Raw genomic sequence first — 21,769 nt, 5'->3', positions numbered from 1 at the left:
GGTAACGCCCTCGAAACTTACGATACATAGGGTTTAGTGTAATCATTTTTTTTTTGTTTCAATCTCTATTTTGGCCGATTTTATTTAGCTTAATTAAAACATCTCATAGTAGAGTAAAATTTACCAGAAATTGACTTTAAAATACCGAAAAAGTACCCAACCACAAGAATAAGCGCCCAACCACAAGAACATGTGCCTAAAATAGGCGTCTAAACCTGTGGTCATGCGCCTAAAATAGGCGCCCAACCTGTGGTCAGACGCCTGTACCTGAGGTTGGGCGCCTATTTTAGGCGTTTGACCATAGGTTGGGCGCCTATTTTAGGCGTCTGACCACAGATTTGGGCGCCTATTTTAGGCGCTTAACCACTTTTTCCACATTTTCAATTTTTAGCATTTTTAATTTTTGAAAAAGTTGCACGTATTGTAAACGGAAAGGTTGTAGGATGAGTGACCGCGTGATGATGTCATTCAACCTCCTTCAATATGTGATGAGAGAGAGTGACCAGAAAATTGGCTGGAGAAGTCTTTGGATGATTAGATAGTGTATAAGTATAAATACATATGAAGTATCTATATAGAGCGTTAGTAGGAAAAAAAAGAGAGGCATTTAGCAAAACCCATTGTTAATTGTGAGCAGTATACTTGCGAGCTTTTCTAATTGAACTAGGTAGCAAATTGTGTTTAGTACCCAATCTTATCTAACGAATTAGCTAACATTGGTACTGAATAACAGGGATCCTTTTTGAGATATTTCTTGTATGGAGTAATACTCTTAGGGTGCGTTCTATTCAACTTATTGGCCCTGAACTTATTGGACCTTATCTGAACTGAACTTATTGAACCTGAACTGAACTTATTGGAACTTATTAAACCTGATTGGACCTGATTCAACTTATTGGACCTGATTGAACCTGATTGGAACTTAATGGAACTTAGACCTTATTGAAACTTATTAGATCTTATTGGCCCTGATTGAAACTTATTAGACTTTGTTTGGGTTTATTTCACAGGCTAAACCAGCAAAGGGTAATTCAAGCCCAACAGAGCCTTAAGCCCCCAGGGGCCCACATATGGTGGTTTCTTCCAGCTGTCAGTGCCTTCCAGCTGGCCTACAGTTGGGATCTCCAAGAGCACTATAAATACCCAACCCCCTCATCAATGAGAAGGTATTGAATTCTTACCTAACAAACCAGAGCATCTCTCTCTAGACTTTATCTCTCTAGCTTGATCACTGACTTGAGCGTTGGAGAGGCGATCCCGGAACCACCTCCGGGGCAGTCTAACCATTACTTTTGCAGGATTCTGGCGTACGGACTTTGGACTCAAGACATTCAGATCTGACCCGGTATTCCCTAAGCAAAGGAATTAGCACCCTTAATTTCTAGAAAAAAACAGACCTTATTGAACCTGATTGAAACTTATTTGACCTTATTAGATAAAAACATTGACCATGAATAACATAAATATTACCACTAACGTAAATTGTTATAAGTTCTTGTAAAATTGTTGTAAAACATTGTATCTTGAACCTGTTGAGGATTAATTTGCTAACCCGTTGATTAAGTTAGAAAGTATGCAAGATTTTTTTTAAAGAGAAATTTCATTAATTGAAGGTCAAATGACATCTATAATAGATATTAAAGAAAAACAAAATATAATTAAATAAGGTTAAATCAAATTCGTTTTCCAAGAAACTAAAATAAACCATATTGAGCAATACACATATCCTCCTTGGATTTGCTGAATCAAGCCACTATTGATGAGGAAGTTTATTATTCTGACGTAGTTTGGGAAGAACATTCTTGAATGAGCTATGTTAACCGCATCCAAAATTACAATATCTTCATGTCGAGTCTCGAATTTCAACCAATGAGAACAATTTCTCATACCTAAAAAAAAAAAAACCACCCATATGAGAGAAGATCTCCACAACAGAGACTATTTGAAGAAATCTCATAAAGAAATACTAAATTATTCAACAAAACAAGAAGAAGAATTAAAAACTGAAAATAAAAGGAGAAATTTCATCCATGGCAATTCCTAAGCGATGAAGAAGGGGTAGAGGAGGTTAGGGTTTTAGAGAGAAAATAAAAAGAGGGGGCGGCTTTTCTATGTTTGGGAGTTCTTATCTGAGATCACTCACATTGGATATTCTGATTTCTGCTTCATCTTTTACTCCATGATTTATATCAGTATTGGACATTAGCTTCCTTTTCTCTGGTAACTAGTTATTAGACCCGGGCTATGTCCCGGGTAAGAAAAAATTTCATTTATTAATATAATACTTTATGATAATAACACTAAATACAACTTAGCTTGGTGGTTAAAACTTTAGTATATGTACTTGAGGTCTCGGGATCAAACCCTATACTATGCAACTTCTTAATTTTTTTTTATTGTACGTGGATTACATGAACTAAAACTCCCTAGGGAGAGTGCCACGTGGCACAGTTTCTTGTTTTCGCACGCCTTTTAATATATTTGTATAGATTGGGGAATTGGGTTTTCAGTTTTATTTCATGAAATTTGCCATCTGAGATGTTATATCAGAATTTTAGAAGTATTTTAGTAGGCCATTTAATTTGTCAAAATCTGTTAAAATTGAACTATATTAATATATTAATATAATTGCTGCCTTTTTCACCAAAAAAAAACTATATCAGTTGCAATGGTGAAACTTAGGCTATGTTCAGTTCACCTTATTTTTGCTTATTTCAGATCTAATTAGATCAGATCAGATGAGAAAAATAAGTTCAGATCAGATCAGATCATGCTTATATTTAAAGAACTCATTATTACTATTAATACTATTATTTACTAGTACATTTCTTCAAAAGGATTATTATTGTTGTTGTTGTACTTATTAATTATTAATATTGTTGTTATTTCCATAGGAACACTGGGGGGGGGGGGTTGAATTGTAGGTGTAGAAATAAACGTAACTTTTTGCGGAAATTAAAAACTTAAACGAATAAACAAGCTCGAGGAACACAAGGGATTTTTACGAGGAAAAACTTCTTGGGCCCAACAAGAAGAAACAACCTCGACCACTAGGGATTTTTAAACTCAACTCTTTCACTAATTAGGCCAAACAACTTTGTTACAACCTAATTCTAACTCGAGCCACACCTTGAGTTCCTAAACTCAAGATCCTGAGCCACTGTTCCCTTAACAGGAGTTCCTCTCAACTTCACTCGAAGTTTTCTCACTCATACAAGCTTCACTCAAAGCCTTTCTCTTACAGAACTTCACTCAAAGTTCCCTTACCCCAAAAACCAAAAATACAATTGATCGAAATAAGCTTAGTGGAATTAGAGTAAGAAAGCAAAAATAAATGGCTATTATGAGAGAATGAAGGCACTGACACTTAATTAGTTAAACTCACTTAATTACTTAGTCAGACACACTTTGGAACTTATCTAGACTTCAATATTTATAGTGATAATCACAAAGAACGTGGGATTAAAACTTGATTACATGTTAAGTCCATTAACCCATGATGTTCCTTTCCCTAAGGAACACGTTTATCATCATGTCCCATGATCCCATGATCTCAATATGAACGTGGATATATTTTAGCCACTACTCCTAAGTAATAGGAGTTCCTTGAGCTTTATCCGAAAATCAGTTTTATAAAAACAATTTTTATCTTTAAAACTGAATTTTTAATCTTTAAGAAAATAATATCTTTTAAACAAATTCTTTCTAAAAACCGGATATTTATTTTCTTTATTTTTCCGAAAAACAAAATCTTTTTCTTAAACGGATTTTTTTTTTAAACTGATTTTATCATTTGAAATTAGATAAAACTAATTTCCTATAATTTAGGCATGACTTACTCAATTGCACAATTATACCGTTATACTTTTGCACGCCTAAGTCTAGTTCCTTTTATAAACTAAGTTCCTTTAACAGATTCATTTAGTGCCACTTAGTTTGTTCCTTACAAAGGAACAAACTCTCATTCTCAAATAAAACTGCCACTGTTCCTTACCATCCTTACTTTGTTCCTTTACACTAGAACTAGAAAATAAAACGCCTAGCTTTTATCTTCTTGATCCAACGCTTGCTCCAGTATCAACTTATAGAAACTTCTTTACTTAGCCTTTGAAATCATCTCTTGACTTCTTCCTTGACTTCGTATTCTCCCAGTTCCTTTCATTGATACCTTAAACATCATACACTCATAGAAACTCATTAGTTCACTACTTAGTTTGCATCTTTGTTTCTTTGTTATCATCAAAATTAGGGTTCAACAATTTCCCCCTTTTTGATGATGACAACAAAGGTACAAACTAAGGACAATAACAAATAATATAAGTGAATGATAATGATAAAATAATAAAGAAGAAAATGAAAAATAAAACACAATTATGTAAGTAATTGAATTTTGATTTTTCATTCACCTTAACCTATTTTTGATTTTTCATTTACCTTATCCAATTTTTTAATTTTTTCATTTTTGTTTTTTTTTCAATTTATGTACAGTTTGTTCCTTAAATCATTTTCCCCCTTTGTCATCCTCAAAAAGAATAGACTCTGCATGGATCTATGCATTGGTTTAACACTTTAAGACCATAAACAAGCACCATTTTTGGTTAAGTTAGAATTTCAAGGAGTAAACTTGCTCAAACATCAATCATACTAGCCATTCCAAGGAAGAAATTATGCAAAAACATTTGGAAACACAGACATAATAGCAAAAGTCATCGTTTATATATATAACACTTGTTCCATAACAACAAACAAAGAGAGAAAAGAAAAAAGGATTAAACAAAAGTTGTGTTCCTTGAAAAGGAAACAGAAACAACAACAAAAAAACTAAGACAGGGAAGGGGAATGGTGTTCCTCTACAACCTCTTCTTCCACCACATCCTCTAATTTCTTCATCACCACCCCATGGTGGAGTCCAACTTGTTCCTTCAACTCCTCCAAGGCACGGGCCATAGAGTCCATCTTCTTTTGTTGCGCAACAACTGTATCACTTAAGGTCTTCATAAGAATCACCATTTTATCAGTTTTAGCATCCAAAGTCCAGTGAAGATGATTATAAAATTTGATCATATGTTGAGCAGGAAGACAAACATCATTTACCCAGCTAAACATCATCCGGAGTTTCCTGTTCCTTACCCTTGGAACCTGAGGCAGAAGGTGGATTTTGTGAAGGAACTGGAGGGGTTAGAATGGAAGGTTCATCTGTTCCGGGAAGGGAAACAGAAGGTGAAGGGTGATAAATTGGAGGGAGAAATGGTGGTGTTGGTGGAAGAGTTGTGGAGGTGGAAGCAAAAGGATTAGGTCCTTTGATTTCATCCTTCAACTGCTCAAAGCTGGAAGGAACAGAGAAGGATGAGGGTGAAATGGAAGGTAGTTTGGTGAAAGGAACAGAGAGTTTAGGAGATGGTGGTGGTGTGGGTTCCTTGAGAGTTGAGGGTTCCTGTTCCTCAGCATCCGAAAGGACTAAAGGAGAGTCCTTGTTGGAAGGAACGGAAACAGTAGGAGCAATCTTTAGGCGATTGCTCTTCCTCACCCTCTGAGGAACAGAAACTTTAGGATTGGTAGCAATGTGTTTGCGCCTCTTTGGTTTTGGTTCCTCCGGCTTAGGAACAGGTTCCTCCAAGATAACATCATTATCTTCTTCTAAATCAAGCTTAGGTAGCTTTCTTTTACTTGAGGAACATGGAGCTATTCTCCCTTGAGTGAGTACTCCTCTTTGGACAGACAAACCAAGTCCATTTAGAGTTTTTTCATTTAAAATGTTTCCTTGTTTTACTCCTAATGTAGTCCAACCAGTAAGTCTTACTTCAAAGTGATGAAGTAGAGAGGTTATCAAAGCACCGTACCCAATCACACAATTGTTTTCAATACAGTGAGTAAGATGTTGAATGAAGAGGGAAGGGAAGTTGATTTGAATGTGGTGGTCCAAGCAAAACATATAACACATATCTAAGAGACCACTACAAAAAAAAGTCCATTTAGAGACGGACAAAATCCGTCCCTAAATAGGTCAAATCCGTCGCCATATGGGCTTAGAGACGGATTTAGAGACGGATATTGTCCCTCTCTAAAACCCTTGTCGCTAATTCGAGTTAGAGACGGATTTTAAAAATCCGTCTCTAAAGTTTAGAGACGGATTTTGGAAATCCGTCTCTACTCTTAGAGACGGATTTCGAAAATTCGTCTCTAAATTCGCTGAAAATATAAAAATATATAAACGAAATTAACAACACGATAGTTCCTAATATTATCATGATTATATTTAATCACCTATTATTACCTACCTAGTTCAAGTTGATCTCATTACCATTTAGGAATATCCCTTAAGTAAACCCGGTTCAGCTCTACAAGGGAAAGGATAAGAAGACTCCACAGTCGCAAGAATCGCTGTTCGTAGGAATCGAACTTGTAACCTCAAAGAAACGAGAAGAAGCTCCAACCGACTACACCAAATACAACTTGTATACTTCTCTACATAATATTGGTAATATGAGAAGAAATATTAGAGACGGATTCAAAAATCCGTCCCTAATTTAGAGACGGATTTTAAAATCCGTCCCTAAATTAGAGACGGATTTCTAAAATCCGTCTCTAAAATTAGAGACGGATTTCTAAAATCCGTCTCTAAATTAGAGACGGATTTCTAAAATCCGTCTCTAACTTAGAGACGGATTTTTAAAATCCGTCCCTAAATTAAAGAAGCGCAATAAAATATTCATATTTGAATTTAGAGACGGATTTTAAGAATCCGTCTCTAAATTTAGAGACGGATTCAAAAATTCGTCCCTAAATTAGAGACGGATTCTAAAAATCCGTCCCTAAATTAGAGACGGATTTTGAAAATCCGTCTCTAAATTAAATACGTGCAATAAAATATTCATATGTAAATTTGGAGACTGATTTTTTAAATCCGTCTCTAACTTTAGGGTCGGATTATCAATATCCGTCCCTAAGAAAATCCGTCTCTAAATTTATTTCAAGACGGATTTTTAAAATCCGTCTCTAACTTTAGGGACGGATTTTTAAAATCCGTCCCTAAAGTAGAGATGGATTTAAAAAATCCGTCTCTAATTTAGAGACGGATTTAAAAATTCTTCTCTAATTTAGAGACGGATTATCAATATTCCGTCTCTAAATTAGAAACGGATATATATCCGTCTCAAAAAATCCGTCGCTATATAAGCTTTTTTTTTTTGTAGTGGACCCACTTCACTCCTCTTTTCAGTTCGAGGAATGAGTGCTCTCCATACCAAGTTAAATAATACTTTGTGAAGGGGAGAGAGTAGGTTATGGTTTAGTTTGTTTTGACCAGCAGTTCCTCCAAAATATTCTAAAATTTTGTCCTGAGGAAAATTCGGAAAAGAAACAGTTCCTTTCCGTTTAAAGTACAAATCAGTTCCTTGGCAAGGAACTTCCCAAACTTTGCCCAATGTGGCTTGATTAAACTTAATTTTCTTACCTCTAACCTCCGTTGTGTAAAGACCATTAGTGTTTACAAAATTGGCACAGAATTCATCCATGGCTAAGGAACAAGAGCGTTTTAAAGGCGAATTCAAACAAGAATTCCATGCCTTGTTCCTTTAGAATGGAGTTAATTCTGAAATTCAACTTTATTTGCCCATTCTAAATCTACGCAAAAACCCAAAACATACCTAGATTCACTTCGTTCGACCCGTTTCTTGGAAGAGAGAAGAAACAGTTCCTTGGAAGGAACAGGTGATTCTTCTTCTTCCCCCTGAGTTGTTCCGGGGTTTCTTCTTCATCATCTTCCCCAATTAACTTTCTTCTACGCATACTCTTTGGAGATTCTAATTGCTGTTCTCTATGGGGTTTTCTTGAATTATGTCGTTTCAAGGGTTTTGTTGGAGATGAAGATTTCCATTTTTGAAGTTGGTAGTTTTTGATGTGGGAAAAGGAGATTTCTTGAAGTTTTTGCCATGATTTGAGAAGGTTTGAGGTTTTTATGGAGTATCAAGAGGGTGTGATGAGGTTTCGGCTATGGTGAAGATGAAGATTTGAGGAACACGGTTTCTAATAATGAGAATTGAAGGAGGGAGTTTTGCATGTAATAGTAATTATGACACGCGGGAAAAAAAAAAGCAAAATAAAAAATAAAAAGAAAAAAGAAAACAAAAGATGATAAATAAGAACAAGATTTAATTAAACTGATTCCCTTTTATTTGGGATTTTTCGGATTTTTCGGATTTTATGATTTTAATTTTTGAAAGAAAATAAATGCTAAGGAACTTGTGCTATAGGAACAACTAATGCTACATATCAATGTCCTTCATATCATGCATGTTTCTTACCTTAGGAACAGTAAGGGGAGTATTATGTGACATTTGTGAGTTGTTTAATTTCTTTGAATTCATGTTTATGTTTTGCAACATTCCAATTTGCAATGGTCTTAGGCAATTAAACACAATTATTTTAGCACACAAAGTCACTCAAATTGATTCAAACATGGGGAAATGATATAGGAACAATCACTTAATTTTTATTAACCTAACTCAAGCCTTAATTTTTCATATCTATCCTTTGCAAAGGCTTAGTTAGATATCAGCAATCTGATTTCAGTTTGACAAAACTCAAGTTTAATCAAACCTTTTTCAACATTTTCTCTTAAAAAGTGATGTCTGATATGTATATGCTTTACTCTAGAATGATGCACTGGATCTTTAGAATACTATAGCACTTGTATTGTCACAATAAATAGGAACACATTCAAAGTTTATTCCATAGTCACTAAGTTGTTGTTTTATCCAAAGCATTTGAGAGCAACATGCAGCAGCTGACTACATATTCTGCTTCAGCAGTGGATAAAGCAACTGTGTTTTGTTTCTTGGTACTCCAAGAAACTAAACTATGACAAGGAATTGTGCCATACCTGAGGTGCTTTTCCTATTTACAAGATCTCCAGCATAATCTGCATCTGCATATCCTTTTAGTTCGAATGTATCACTTCTTGGATAGTAGAGTCCAAGATCATCTGTTCCTTTAAGATATCTAAGAATTCTCTTCACAGCAGTAGGGTGAGACTCCTTTGGATTTGCTTGAAATCTAGCACACAAACCAACACTGAAAGCTATGTCTGGACGACTAGCAGTTAGATACAAAAGTGAACCAATCATTCCTCTATATTTTGTTTGATCAACACTTGTTCCTATGGAGTCTTCATCTAATCTAGTTGAAGTTCCCATAGGAGTGTGATTTATCTTTGAATTTTCGAGGCCATATTTCTTTAATAGTTCCTTTATGTATTTTTGTTGGTGAACAATTTTACCTTTTCAGTTTGTTTGATTTGTAGTCCAAGAAAGAAATTTAACTCACCCATCATACTCATTTCAAATTCATTCTCATGAGACTTGAGAATTCTTTGCACAAGGTTTCATTAGTAGCTCTGAATATGATGTCATCAACATATATTTGAACAAGCAAAATGTCAGTTCCTTTAGATTTTAAGAACAAGGTTTTTATCAACCTTTCCTCTTTTAAATTTTTTTTCTAAAAGGAACTTTGATAATCTCTCATACCATGATCTAGGTGCTTGTTTTAACCCATAAAGGGCTTTATCAAGCCTGTAGACATGATTTGGGAGATTATTATTTTCAAACCAGGGGGTTGTTCAACATATACATCTTCTTTAGATAGCCATTTAAAAATGCACACTTAACATCCATTTGATATAGTTTTAATCCCATGTAAGCAGCAAATGCAATTAAAATTCTAATGGCTTCTAATCTAGCTACAGGAGCAAAGGTTTCTTCATAATCTAATTCCTTCTTGTTATTATAACCTTTTACTACAAGTCTAGCTTTGTTTCTTACAATGGTTCCATATTCATCTAGTTTGTTTCTAAACACCCATTTTAAGCCAATTACTTTTTGTTGTTTAGATGAGGAACTAGATGCCATACCTTGTTTCTTTCAAACTCATTTAATTCAGCTTGCATTGCAGTAATCCAATCAGAGTCAGTTAAGGCTTCTTCATGATTTCTTGGTTCCATCATTGATAGGAACGCATGAAATGCACAAAAGTTCCTTAACTGAGATCTAGTTTGCGTACCTTTGGATATGTCGCTGATTATGAGTTCCATGGATGTGATTTTTGTGATCTCCAAGGTTTTGGTTGAAACTCTCTTATAGGAACATGTTGTTCCTCATGAGTTCCTTGAGTAGATGAGGAACTCTACTCAGTTGTTCCTCTATTAGCCTCGATGGATTCAGTTCCTTCATTTTGAGGAACAGGAACATCTTCTCCTCCTTGAGGAACAGGAACATCATTGATGTTATTATTTTCAAATTGTGTTCCTTTCCTCTTTCACTTCTTCTTCTTCTTGTGAATCTGCATTCCTTTCACTTGGTTGTGCTAACCCTATCTCATAGTCATCAACCTGTATGCTTGGATTATATTTGTCAGATTCATCAAAGATTACGTGAATGCTTTCTTCAACACAAATAGTTCTCTTGTTATATACTCTATAAGCTTTACTATGTGAGGAGTATCCTAAAAATTTGCTTCATCACTCCTTGCATCAAATTTTCCAAGATTATCTTTTCCATTATTATGCACATAACATTTGCACCAAATGTTCTAAAATAGGTGATATTTGGTTTCTTTCCAAATAAAGTTCATAAGGAGTTTTATTAATGATAGGTCTCATCATGGCACGATTAATTATGTGACAAGCAGTATTAACAGCTTCAGCCCAAAAGTTCCTTGGAAGTTCACTAGCAATTAACATGGTTCTAGACATTTCCTCCAAAGTTCTATTTTTCCTTTCTACAACACCATTTTGTTGTGGTGTTCTAGGGGCAGAAAAATTATGATCTAGGCCATTATCTCTGCTTAAGTCATCAAATTTATAATTTTCGAATTCTTGCCATGATCTGATCTAATGTGCATTATTTTATGACCACTTAGTTTTGAACTCTTTTAGCAAAGACAAGGAACTCATCATAAGTTTCATCTTTACTAGTGAGAGAAAAATAACCCAAGTATACCTAGAGTAGTCATCTACAATCACAAGTACATACCTCTTTCCACTTCTGCTTTGAATTCTCATGGGTCCACATAAGTCCATATGAATTAATCTAATGGTTTAGTGGTACTTACAATCGTTTTAGATTTGAAAGAGGATCTTACTTGCTTACCTCGTGCACATGCATCACAAACTTGATCAATATGAAATTTTATGGATGGTAATCCTAAAACAAGATCTTTTGATCTAAGTTTCTCAAGTAATGAAAAGCTAGCATGTCCTAGACGCTTGTGCCAAAGAAGTGAATCATCTTCAATAACACTAAGACAAGTTAAATTGATTTGAGGAACAAGGTCTAGATCCACAATGTATGTGTTCCCTTTCCTTGTTCCTTCCAAGATAACCTTCTTAGTTTTAATGTTGATGATCAAGCATTTTTCTTTATCAAATTTTACAGTATTTCCTTTGTCACAGAATTGAGAAATGCTTAATAGATTATGTTTTAGACCTTCAATAAAAATACATTTTCAATGGAGTGTAGTGGTGACTTACCAACCTTACCCATGCAACATGTTACCTTTCTTATTATCACCAAATGTTACACTTCCACCTTCATAGGTTGTGAGTGAGAGAAACTTCGTTTTGTCTCCTGTCATGTGCTTGGAACAACCACTATCGAGATACCATGTGTTGTTCCCCCTCACTCCAACCTGCAAAAATCAACTAGTGTTATTGTTAGGAACCCCATCTTTCGTGGGTTCCTGTTCTTGACTAGGATTTGTTTTGACAACCCATTTTTTCTTACTTATTGTCATATTTTTCCCAATCATCTCATATTTTAATTGACATTGATTTATGTAATGACCTACCTTGCCACAATACATACAAAACTTATCACTAGGTAGATCAACATATTTCTTTGTCTTGTTCCTTTTCTTGTAGTTTTAAAACCAAGACCTTCCTTCCTTTGGTCTGTGGTTTCTCAATCCACTTAGGAACTTTCATGATTTTGCCTCTGTTCCTTGCGACAACCAGTTCCTTTTTAAGATTACAGATCTGTTCCTTTAAAATTTTTTCTTTTATTCAATTTTCAATCTCAGATCTGTATCCTTTCAAAGGGGTTGATCTTATATCAAAGGAACTCAGAACAGGGACAAATCCTTCAAGTGTGAAATCTCTAAATTAATTAGATAATTTTCATTTTTCAAACTTTCATAACATTCTTTGATTTTTAAGTTTTTATCAAATAAATCAAAGAATCTTGTTTCAACATCTGTTCTCATTTTCTTAAGCCATTCTATGTGTTCCTTACAACTTTAAGGCTTGTTCCGTTTGTTACGTTTTTCACGTTCATCTCTACATTCAAGAATTGCATCATAAAGAAGATCATATATTTCAGCCTAGTTTTACCATCTAGTCTGACTCAAGCCATGTTGACTTACCTCAACTTTTTCTTCATCTTCTTTTTCGTCAGTGTTTGCCATGAGGCAAAGGTTTGCTGTTTCTTCAGTTGGTTGTTCCTCTTCTTCTTCCGTCTCTGAATCTCCCCAAGCAGCTATCATAGCTTTGCGACATTTGCCTTAGAGAAAGGTGCTTTTGATTCTTTGTTCCTTTCAGCAAAGCGTTCCTTGTTCCTTTCTTTGGTTTTGTCATTTTCCCAAAGAGGACATTCCTTGATGAAGTGATCTGTACTCCCACATTTATGACAAGCAGCTTTGTTAGAAAATTTCTTAGTTTTACCTTTGAAGTTTCCATTCTTCATGTTCCTGTACATCTTTCGAAATTTTCGAACCATGAGGGCTGCTTCTTCTTCTTGAAGTCCGAATCATCTTCATCATCTGCTTTGAGAGCAATTGATTTTGATTTGGAGCTTTCACCATATTCAGTATCAAGGTGAAGCTCATGAGTCATAAGTGACCCTGCCAGCTGTTCTAAGTTGAACTTAGTGAAGTCTTTTGTTTCTTGAAGAGCAGTGACTTTAGCCATCCATCTGTCCTTAGGAAGACTCCTAAGAACCTTTCGAACCTGTTCCTCAGATGAAATAAACTTTCCAAGAGAAGCCAACTCATATTAATAATGTTAGTAAAACGAGTAAACATGTCTCGGATGCTTTCTTTGATTTCATGCAGAACAGTTCATATTGATTCATAAGTAAATCAATTTTCGATCTTTTAACTTCATTAGTTCCTTCTGGGTTACTTCTAGTAAATCCCATATTTGCTTTGCGGATTTGCATCCCATGATCCTATTATGTTCATGGGTCCAAGTCCACAATGCAAAGTTTAATAGCCATGGCATTTACTTCCATTTTTTCAAAATCAGATTTGTCATAATCAGAGAGGGGTTTAAGAGTTACCTCATTTTTGTCATTTGTAGTTGTGACTTCGAAATCACCAACTTCAATGACTCTCCATACCTGATAGTTTTCAGCTTTGATGAATATCTCCATGCGGTTCTTCCAATAGTTGTAGTACTTCCCATTGAACATAGGAGGCCTTTGAGTGGAATAACCTTCTTCAAGTTTCTCGGTGGTATTCATTGTTCCTTGGATCTTTTTCTCAATAGGGTTTCCTATCTTACGTGAGTTCTGCTCTGATACCAATTGTTATTTCCATAGGAACACTACAAGAGGGGGGTGAATTGTAGGTGTAGAAATAAACGTAACTTTTTGCGGAAATTAAAACTTAAACGAATAAACAAGCTAGAGAACACAAGGGATTTTTACGAGGAAAAACTTCTTGGGCCCAACAAGAAGAAACAACCTCGACCACTAGGGATTTAAACTCAACTCTTTCACTAATTAGGCCAAACAACTTGTTACAACCTAATTCTAACTCGAGCCACACCTTGAGTTCCTAAACTCAAGTTCCTGAGCCACTGTTCCCTTAACAGCAGTTCCTCTCAACTTCACTCGAAGTTTTCTCACACATACAAGCTTCACTCAAAGCCTTTCTCTTACAGAACTTCACTCAAAGTTCCCTTACCCCAAAAACCAAAATACAATTGATCGAAATAAGCTTAGTGGAATTAGAGTAAGAAAGCAAAGAACAAATGGCTATTATGAGAGAATGAAGGCACTGACACTTAATTAGTTAAACTCACTTAATTACTTAGTCAGACACACTTTGGAACTTATCTAGACTTCAATATTTATAGTGTAATCACAAAGAACGTGGGATTAAAACTTGATTACATGTTAAGTCCATTAACCCATGATGTTCCTTCCCTAAGGAACACGTTTACATCATGTCCCATGATCCCATGATCTATAATGAACGTGGATATATTTTAGCCACTACTCCTAAGTAATAGGAGTTCCTTGAGCTTTATCCGAAAATCAGTTTTATAAAAAACTTTTATCTTTAAAACTGAATTTTTAATCTTTAAGAAAATAATATCTTTTAAACAAATCTTTCTAAAAACCGGATATTTATTTTCTTTATTTTTCCGAAAAACAAAATTTTTTCTTAAACGAATTTTCTTTTTAAAACTGATTTTATCATTTGAAATTAGATAAAACTAATTTCCTATAATTTAGGCATGACTTACTCAATTGCACAATTATACCGTTATACTTTTGCACGCCTAAGTCTAGTTCCTTTTATAAACTAAGTTCCTTTAATAGATTCATTTAGTGCCATTTAGTTTGTTCCTTACAAAGGAACAAACTCTCATTCTCAAATAAAACTGCCACTGTTCCTTACCATCCTTACTTTGTTCCTTTACACTGGAACTAGAAAATAAAACGCCCAGCTTTTATTCTTCTTGATCCAAGGCTTGCTCCAGTATCAACTTATAGAAACTTCTTTACTTAGCCTTTGAAATCATCTCTTGACTTCATCCTTGACTTCGTATTCTCCCAGTTCCTTTCATTGATACCTTAAACATCATACACTCATAGAAACTCATTAGTTCACTACTTAGTTTGCATCTTTGTTTCTTTCTCATCATCAAAACTAGGGTTCAACAATTGTTAATTATTATTAATCTCGTTGTTATCATTATAAATGTCATTGTTATCATTATTTTAAGCTATTTTGTTGTTATTAAATAATAGAAAATTAAAAGCCACATGTTAAGAACATAAGATTGGCGCAAAAATAAGAAATATATAAAATATGATAGCTCAAATTCATGACAACGAAACAACTAAGTTCGGATTACATTTCAACATAAGCTAAGTGCGAGATACAAATTATAAATTTAGATCCGGTATACCTCTTCCTACCGAATTCCAACTTAAAAAAGAAATTAGTAGTTTTACTTAGGTAAAGTTTCATATTTGTTTGTATATCTTGTTTTATTTTATATGGAAAAAAATGAGTTGAGTCTGCCGACTTCTCAAGTGTGAAATATTTTTTTCTTTTAAGGGAAAGTGTGACACATTTTAGAAGTGCTCTTATAAATTAATTACTTGGGTTATAGAGTTATTTTTAGTAATAATAATAATTATTATGATTATAATTATTGTTGTTGTTATTATAATAATGATAATAATTATTATTTATTAATAATAAAAATTGTGTAAAAGTTGTAATAGAAATAAAATGATAATAATAGTAATGCTATAAATAAGATCTTATAATGTATTGCATAATAATGAATTACAATATAATAGTAATAATATAATTTATAAAAGATAAGATCTTGTAAATCAAATCAGAGCATATCAGATCAGAAAAAATAAGTTTAAATCAGAGTAAATAAGTTCAGATCAGATCAGAGAAGTTCAGATAAGTTCAGATAAGAAAATCTCAGGTGAACTAAACATAGTCTTACTGCTTATATAGCTGATTTTCTGCCGCCTTTTGATCAAACTTGTTGTTTTCATTTTTTGAAGGGATTTTCTTGTTGCACATACACTATTCACTCTGAGGCGAGTCTAAATGCGTGTACAATCAAGAAATCTGTACCCAGTTGCAACTCTGGATACGGAGAGGGAAGCGTGGAAGGGGGTGGAGTGGTGAGTGGGAGGGGATGGATTCAATGTTTGGGTTGGGGGGGGGGGGGGAGAAAGAGATATTAGATTGTGCAAAAATATGTTTTTTATTATTTAATTGAAGTTAACGGAAATATTATAAAAGTTTGGTTTGAGTATCTAAATTGAAACATTCTAAAGTTAAATATTCAAACTGAAACTTTTTGCAAAGTTTAGTATCCAGTTATGTACTTAACTCTTCTGGATGTCCCCATTTAGTTGATACGTTTCTATTTTTGGATTGTGGAGCCCACATTACATTGGCCATTTCACTCTTACTTTTGTCCTCATCCCACCCACTAAGTACACCTAAAATTATAAACTACTCCTAACCCCCTATTTAACATACCCCTCCCAAACCCTAATCCCTTATTACTCCTCGGCCAATTGACCAAATTGGTAAAAAAAAAAATAGACGTTGACAACGACTTGGTAAATTAAAAAGCTCATACGATAAATTGGTAAATTAAAATGGATCTGGCGACAATTAGACCACAAATTAGGCCTCGGTTTGGAAAACACACAAGCGTATATTTCACTTGTTCCACTTTCGCGTTTAACCATAAATTTAATACTTTTTTTCCCAATATTATCCCGTGTAATTAATTACAAGTTAAATCACAGTGCTATGTTAATTTTTTTCCCCAAATTTAAACTGTGAGGTTAGTGTCGTATAAATAAAGAAAGCATGTAGGTTCTTTATATTATGAATTTTTTTTGAAAGGTTATGATTTTAAATTAATGGTTTTTTCACTAGGTACCCCTGAGGTTTCACAATATTCACCTGGTACCCTCGCAATTTCAACAATTCACCTGGTGCCCTCGAGGTTTTCAAAAATACTCAGAGTACCCTTAATGACTAACGGCCATTAACTCCATTAGTCATTAAGGTTAAATCAACTAAATTAACCCCTAACTAACCTAATTAATACTAATTAATCCTAATTAACTCTAATTGAACCAAATTAATACTTTATAAACCTAATTAACCTATCTTTCTTCCTAACCCCCTAACCTGTAACCCGTAACCCCTAACCCTAACGCCATAACCACCAAAACCCCACCACCCTTAACCCTCCCACCACTGCCTTCCCCTCCCCACCGCAACCCCTCCCCTCGCGCAGCGCCTCCCCCCACCCCCACCCCTGGCGCAACACCTCCCACCCACCACCACTGCCAACACAACCAAACCCACCACTACTAAGTATTACCCCATCGGAGTCACACCCACCCACCGGTACCTACTCAACTACCACCGAAACACTCCCATTTCCCCGAAACCACCAATTTTTACCTCGAAACCACCCTCCTACCCAACTCGAAACCACCCTCTAAGTCTGCGAAACCACCCAAATTTAACGGAAATCCTTCCACTACCTCGTCATTCACGCAATTTTCTCATCCATTCTTCGATCGTGCGAGTACGCATCTCACACAACCACCCATCTGAAATTATCTTACCTTGCTTCACAAGTAGTCGGTCAGAGAGAAAAGGAGGGAGAGAGAGAACGAGCGGGTCGACAACGGGGGAGGCGTTGCACGAAGGGTGGGGGTGGGGGGAGGCATTGCGCGAAGGGTGGGGGTGGGGGTGGGGGGGAGGCGTTGCGGTGGGGAGGGGCAGGGGTAGTGGGAGGGGCTGCGGTGGGAACAGTTGTGGTGGTGGGAAGGTTAAGGTTAGGGGTTAGGATTAGGATAGGGTAGAAGTTAAGGTTAATAAAGTTTTTTTACGGTTATATTTAACAGAAAGTTGACGGTAGTAGCACGTTAGGTATTTTTCAAAACCTCAGGGGTACCAGGTGAATTGTTGAAAACGCGAGGGTACCAGGTGAATATTATGAAACCTTAGGGGTACCTGGTGAAAAAAACCATTAAATTAATGATACCTGTTTCTAAATATATATTGGAGAACTTATTTTTAATGATAGCTAACAACACACCATATTTAACATTATAATCTTGGCCACACTTCGGTTCTTATTGCTGAAGCCATTGAGTTGCAGCAAGGTATCAACTTAGCTCTGCAATCGGGTTTTCAAAACATCATCATTGAAGGGGATAGCCTCTTAGTCATCAACGCCATTATCAATATTTGCTTTACTCCTTGGAAGATTGCTAATATTATTGCTGATTGTCAGCTCATGCTCACCTAGTTTGCTTCTTGCCAAGTCATACATGTGTTCAGGGAAGCAAATCAATTTGCCGATTGGATAACAAATGTAGGGCACCTAGTAATGTCTAGTTTTGATATTTCCCCTTGTAATAATTCTTTTCTTACTTTCATTCTTGTATCCGATAAAATAGATATTCTCCTCGCGAGGAGGGTAGCCTAATGTTCTTTTCTTACCTTTTAAAAAAAAGTAACATAATGTGAAAAAAATAAATAAAGTTTCCAAATGACACTGGTCTAGAAAAAAGTAGCCATAGCTCATATGTAAACACTTGCTTTTTTGCTACATATAATGATGTGCCTAAAAGAAAAAAAAAAAAAAAAAAAACAGAGCTTCAAATATAAACCCACAATTCAAAAGGGATATAATCATTGTTCCATACTTCCAAATCACATATCACCAAAAACAAACCCTATGTTGGTTGTGAATAAAGAGCTTGTGATGAAGGTTGAGAGATAGGGAATCGAGTGTCATTAATCACTATTGCTGGAGTAGTCATTGAAGAACACTTGACCTTCTCCTCCGTAAAGTATACCAATAATCCCAACAGGTGGTTTCTTAGGACGCCATTAATGATGATTAAAAAAAGATTAAGTACATGATCTTAAAAATTAAATCCTTAAGAATGAATGAAACAAAGATTGTGGGATGATTGATGTGAAAATTTGGTATGGGACGATGGAAAATTTTATCAGGCGTGGGAGTGGGACCCACCGCTTGATGTGACCAAAAGTAATTTTTTTGGCTTTTCCTCCCGTCAAACGACGCGTTTTGGCTGAGGGAAAGCGAAAAAAAATTAACTTTCGTCAGATTTCTAACACGCACGTCATAGTTTGACACTTGTCAAATTCTGATAGGGTGAGAGAAATAATACAACTACAATATTTAAAATGCAATATCTTAAAATATACAAAGTCAAAAAATTTACCAATGGCTCTATTTTTCAAAGATCTACAAATAAAGACCCATTTGTAGCAGTTTGGATATTTTTTCTAGCTATTTACTTATTTTTTATAATTTTGCTTATTTTATATGAAATATCTTCCACTTTTACACTCTGAAAAAATAAACAATATTTTTGTGCATTTAATTTAGTTAATGCTAAAAACGCTAATTATGTATTTATTTAATTAATTTTTTTATCAATTAGTAATGAATATTAAATATTATTAAACAGTAAATAATAAAAATATTGTATAGTGGTGGTGGGGTGATGAAAGACAAAAATAATTGGATAGGGTAAAAAAGTAGTTGGTAGGTAAAAGTAGTTGGGGTGATTTTTTTTTAGGTTCACTGTTAAAAAGAAAGTGAGAAAAGATTGTGTGATGTAATTTTATAGAGAGAGAAAGTTAGAAAGAGGGTTAGATGATCTTATTTTTCAATCATCAATAATTGTGCTCTTACTTTCTTTCCCTTTGTTATTCCTTTTTCCTTTGGATTCTTTTGCTTGCAACCATGTTTGTGAAGTCTCTCAAGTAAATTCATTTCCACTAGCCTTGTTAGACCCACTATCTGATTTTTTTTTTTTTTTATGAGTTGAGAAAGTTAGGAGGTGTCTACAACAAGAGACACCCCCTAAAACATCTCGAAGTATGATTACAAGATACAAGTATACAACATACAAACAACAAGGTAATCGAGAAGAAGAAAAAGGAGCACAAAGGAACACTTGTGGAAGCTCCGCCGCGACTAACACCTTCACCCCAGATCCAATCGAGTGAACCCTGTCAACGGGGGGGGGGGAGACAAACACCACAAAAAATGAGATAGCTCCAAAACCTTCTCAAAGGGACCATCATACCTTGAATCGTCGCCAACCACGGAGACAAATGAAACACCAACAACGCGAACACTCACGAACCACTGCGAACAAACTGAACCCACACCGGGAACACCCATTCCCAAATTAATTGATTTTAGAAATGGCGAAAGCTAATCAGAAGCTAGAAAAACAAGAGTCCGACTGAGGAGAAGAGAAATTGGGCTAGTAGACAAAGCTAAGCCATAACAATGACTAGATCTAGGAGAAAGAGAAGAAAAGGAGGCTAGGGTTTCAAATTCTAAAGAAATTGATTTGGGGACTAGGTGTTTAGGGTACGGTTTTCTTTTGGGGGGAGCTAAGGGGGTTTTCCTAGAGAGAAGGCAGAGCCCCTCTCTCTAGAAAAAAACTATTCATACACTTTGTCACGTGTCGCACTAGCTGATCTCTTATGCTTTTTGCTTTTCTCTATATCTATATTATACAAGGAAAAGGGGGAGGAAGATGGTGTCCTCATTTGAAAATACTAAATTACCCTTATTAATCTAATAGAATGAAAAACCTTACAAAAGAAAATAATTTATAAATTATTTCTCATTTAAACTTGCCGCTCAAAACAAGTTAAAAATGGTAATGTCAAATGTTTCAATCAGAAAATTAAATGGAAAAGAATAACTTTTTTTTATAAGAGAATATGGTATGCATGACGTCCACCTGAAAAGTCTGAAACACTCGCTACCTTTGATACTCTTTAAATAAGTCACAAAAAATAATATTAAAAATCACTCACAACATTTATTAGTTTTTTATATTGACAAATTAATATATCTAAGTTCATCTAACTACTAATCTTTGACATTTTAAGTTTAATCATAGTTATAGTACGAATGGAGTATATATAATAACTAGTTTATTTTTTTGATTTAATTTTTTATATCAAATATATATGATATGTGTATATATTATGTTATATATGGTAAAACACTGCAAGTCTGCATGTAATGTTTGTTGAAGAAGAAACACGAAAAAACCTGTATCTCAACAAAGTGGATGAACAACACAAATGAATTATTAAATAATAGTAATAATAAGAGTATTGTAAAAATATTTTGAACCACGTCTTTGTACTCTACATTTGTGGTAACGTTCGAGTTTTCACGTTCTTTGTCAGCTATTAATGTTTTTCAAACCCTTTTTGCTATTAACTCTTGATACGACAATATATATTTAAAATTATATAATACGTCCCTTGAAATCATGGTGTATATATTTGTAAATATGTAATAAAATAGTATAAACATAAAAGTAGAGCAGGCAACCAAGTTGGGCTGACAATCAGTTCAGCTTGGGTTGGATTCGCGTTTGGGTTTACTAAACATTTAATAAACAGGTTGAAATACTCAACCCTGATCCGACCTATTTAATAAACGAATTAGCCATTTAATCATAATTTTATTATACAAAAAAATAATTATTTACTTAAAATTATATTTGAGAGAGTTCACTGTTGAAAGTATGCATGTTTAATATTTCTTATAATAATTATGACCTATTTTAGCAACATTTACTTTTGTAACCAAATTTTAGATTTACCAATATATTTTTTGAGAATTTCCTACATATTCATAAGTTAATAAAGTCAAATCATGTCAATTTCGAGTCGAAAATGGTCAACCTCAACCTAACCTGTTTAATCAATGGGTTAGAAAATCGGTCAAAGTTCCAACCCTAACCCGCTTATTTTGGGTTAGGTTCGGATCGTATTTCGTATTGAGTTAGCTTTTGCAAAGCCTACACAAAGTAGTGACATTATAATTTACCCTGTATAGTAAATGTAAATTAACAAAAAAAAGTTAAAGAGAAAAATACATTTTTCAGTTTTGTTTATT

The sequence above is a fragment of the Beta vulgaris genome, chromosome 5 (genome assembly GCF_026745355.1).
Source record: "Beta vulgaris subsp. vulgaris cultivar EL10 chromosome 5, EL10.2, whole genome shotgun sequence".
Taxonomy (NCBI): Eukaryota; Viridiplantae; Streptophyta; class Magnoliopsida; order Caryophyllales; family Amaranthaceae; genus Beta; species Beta vulgaris.
This window is presented reverse-complemented; position numbering follows the sequence as displayed.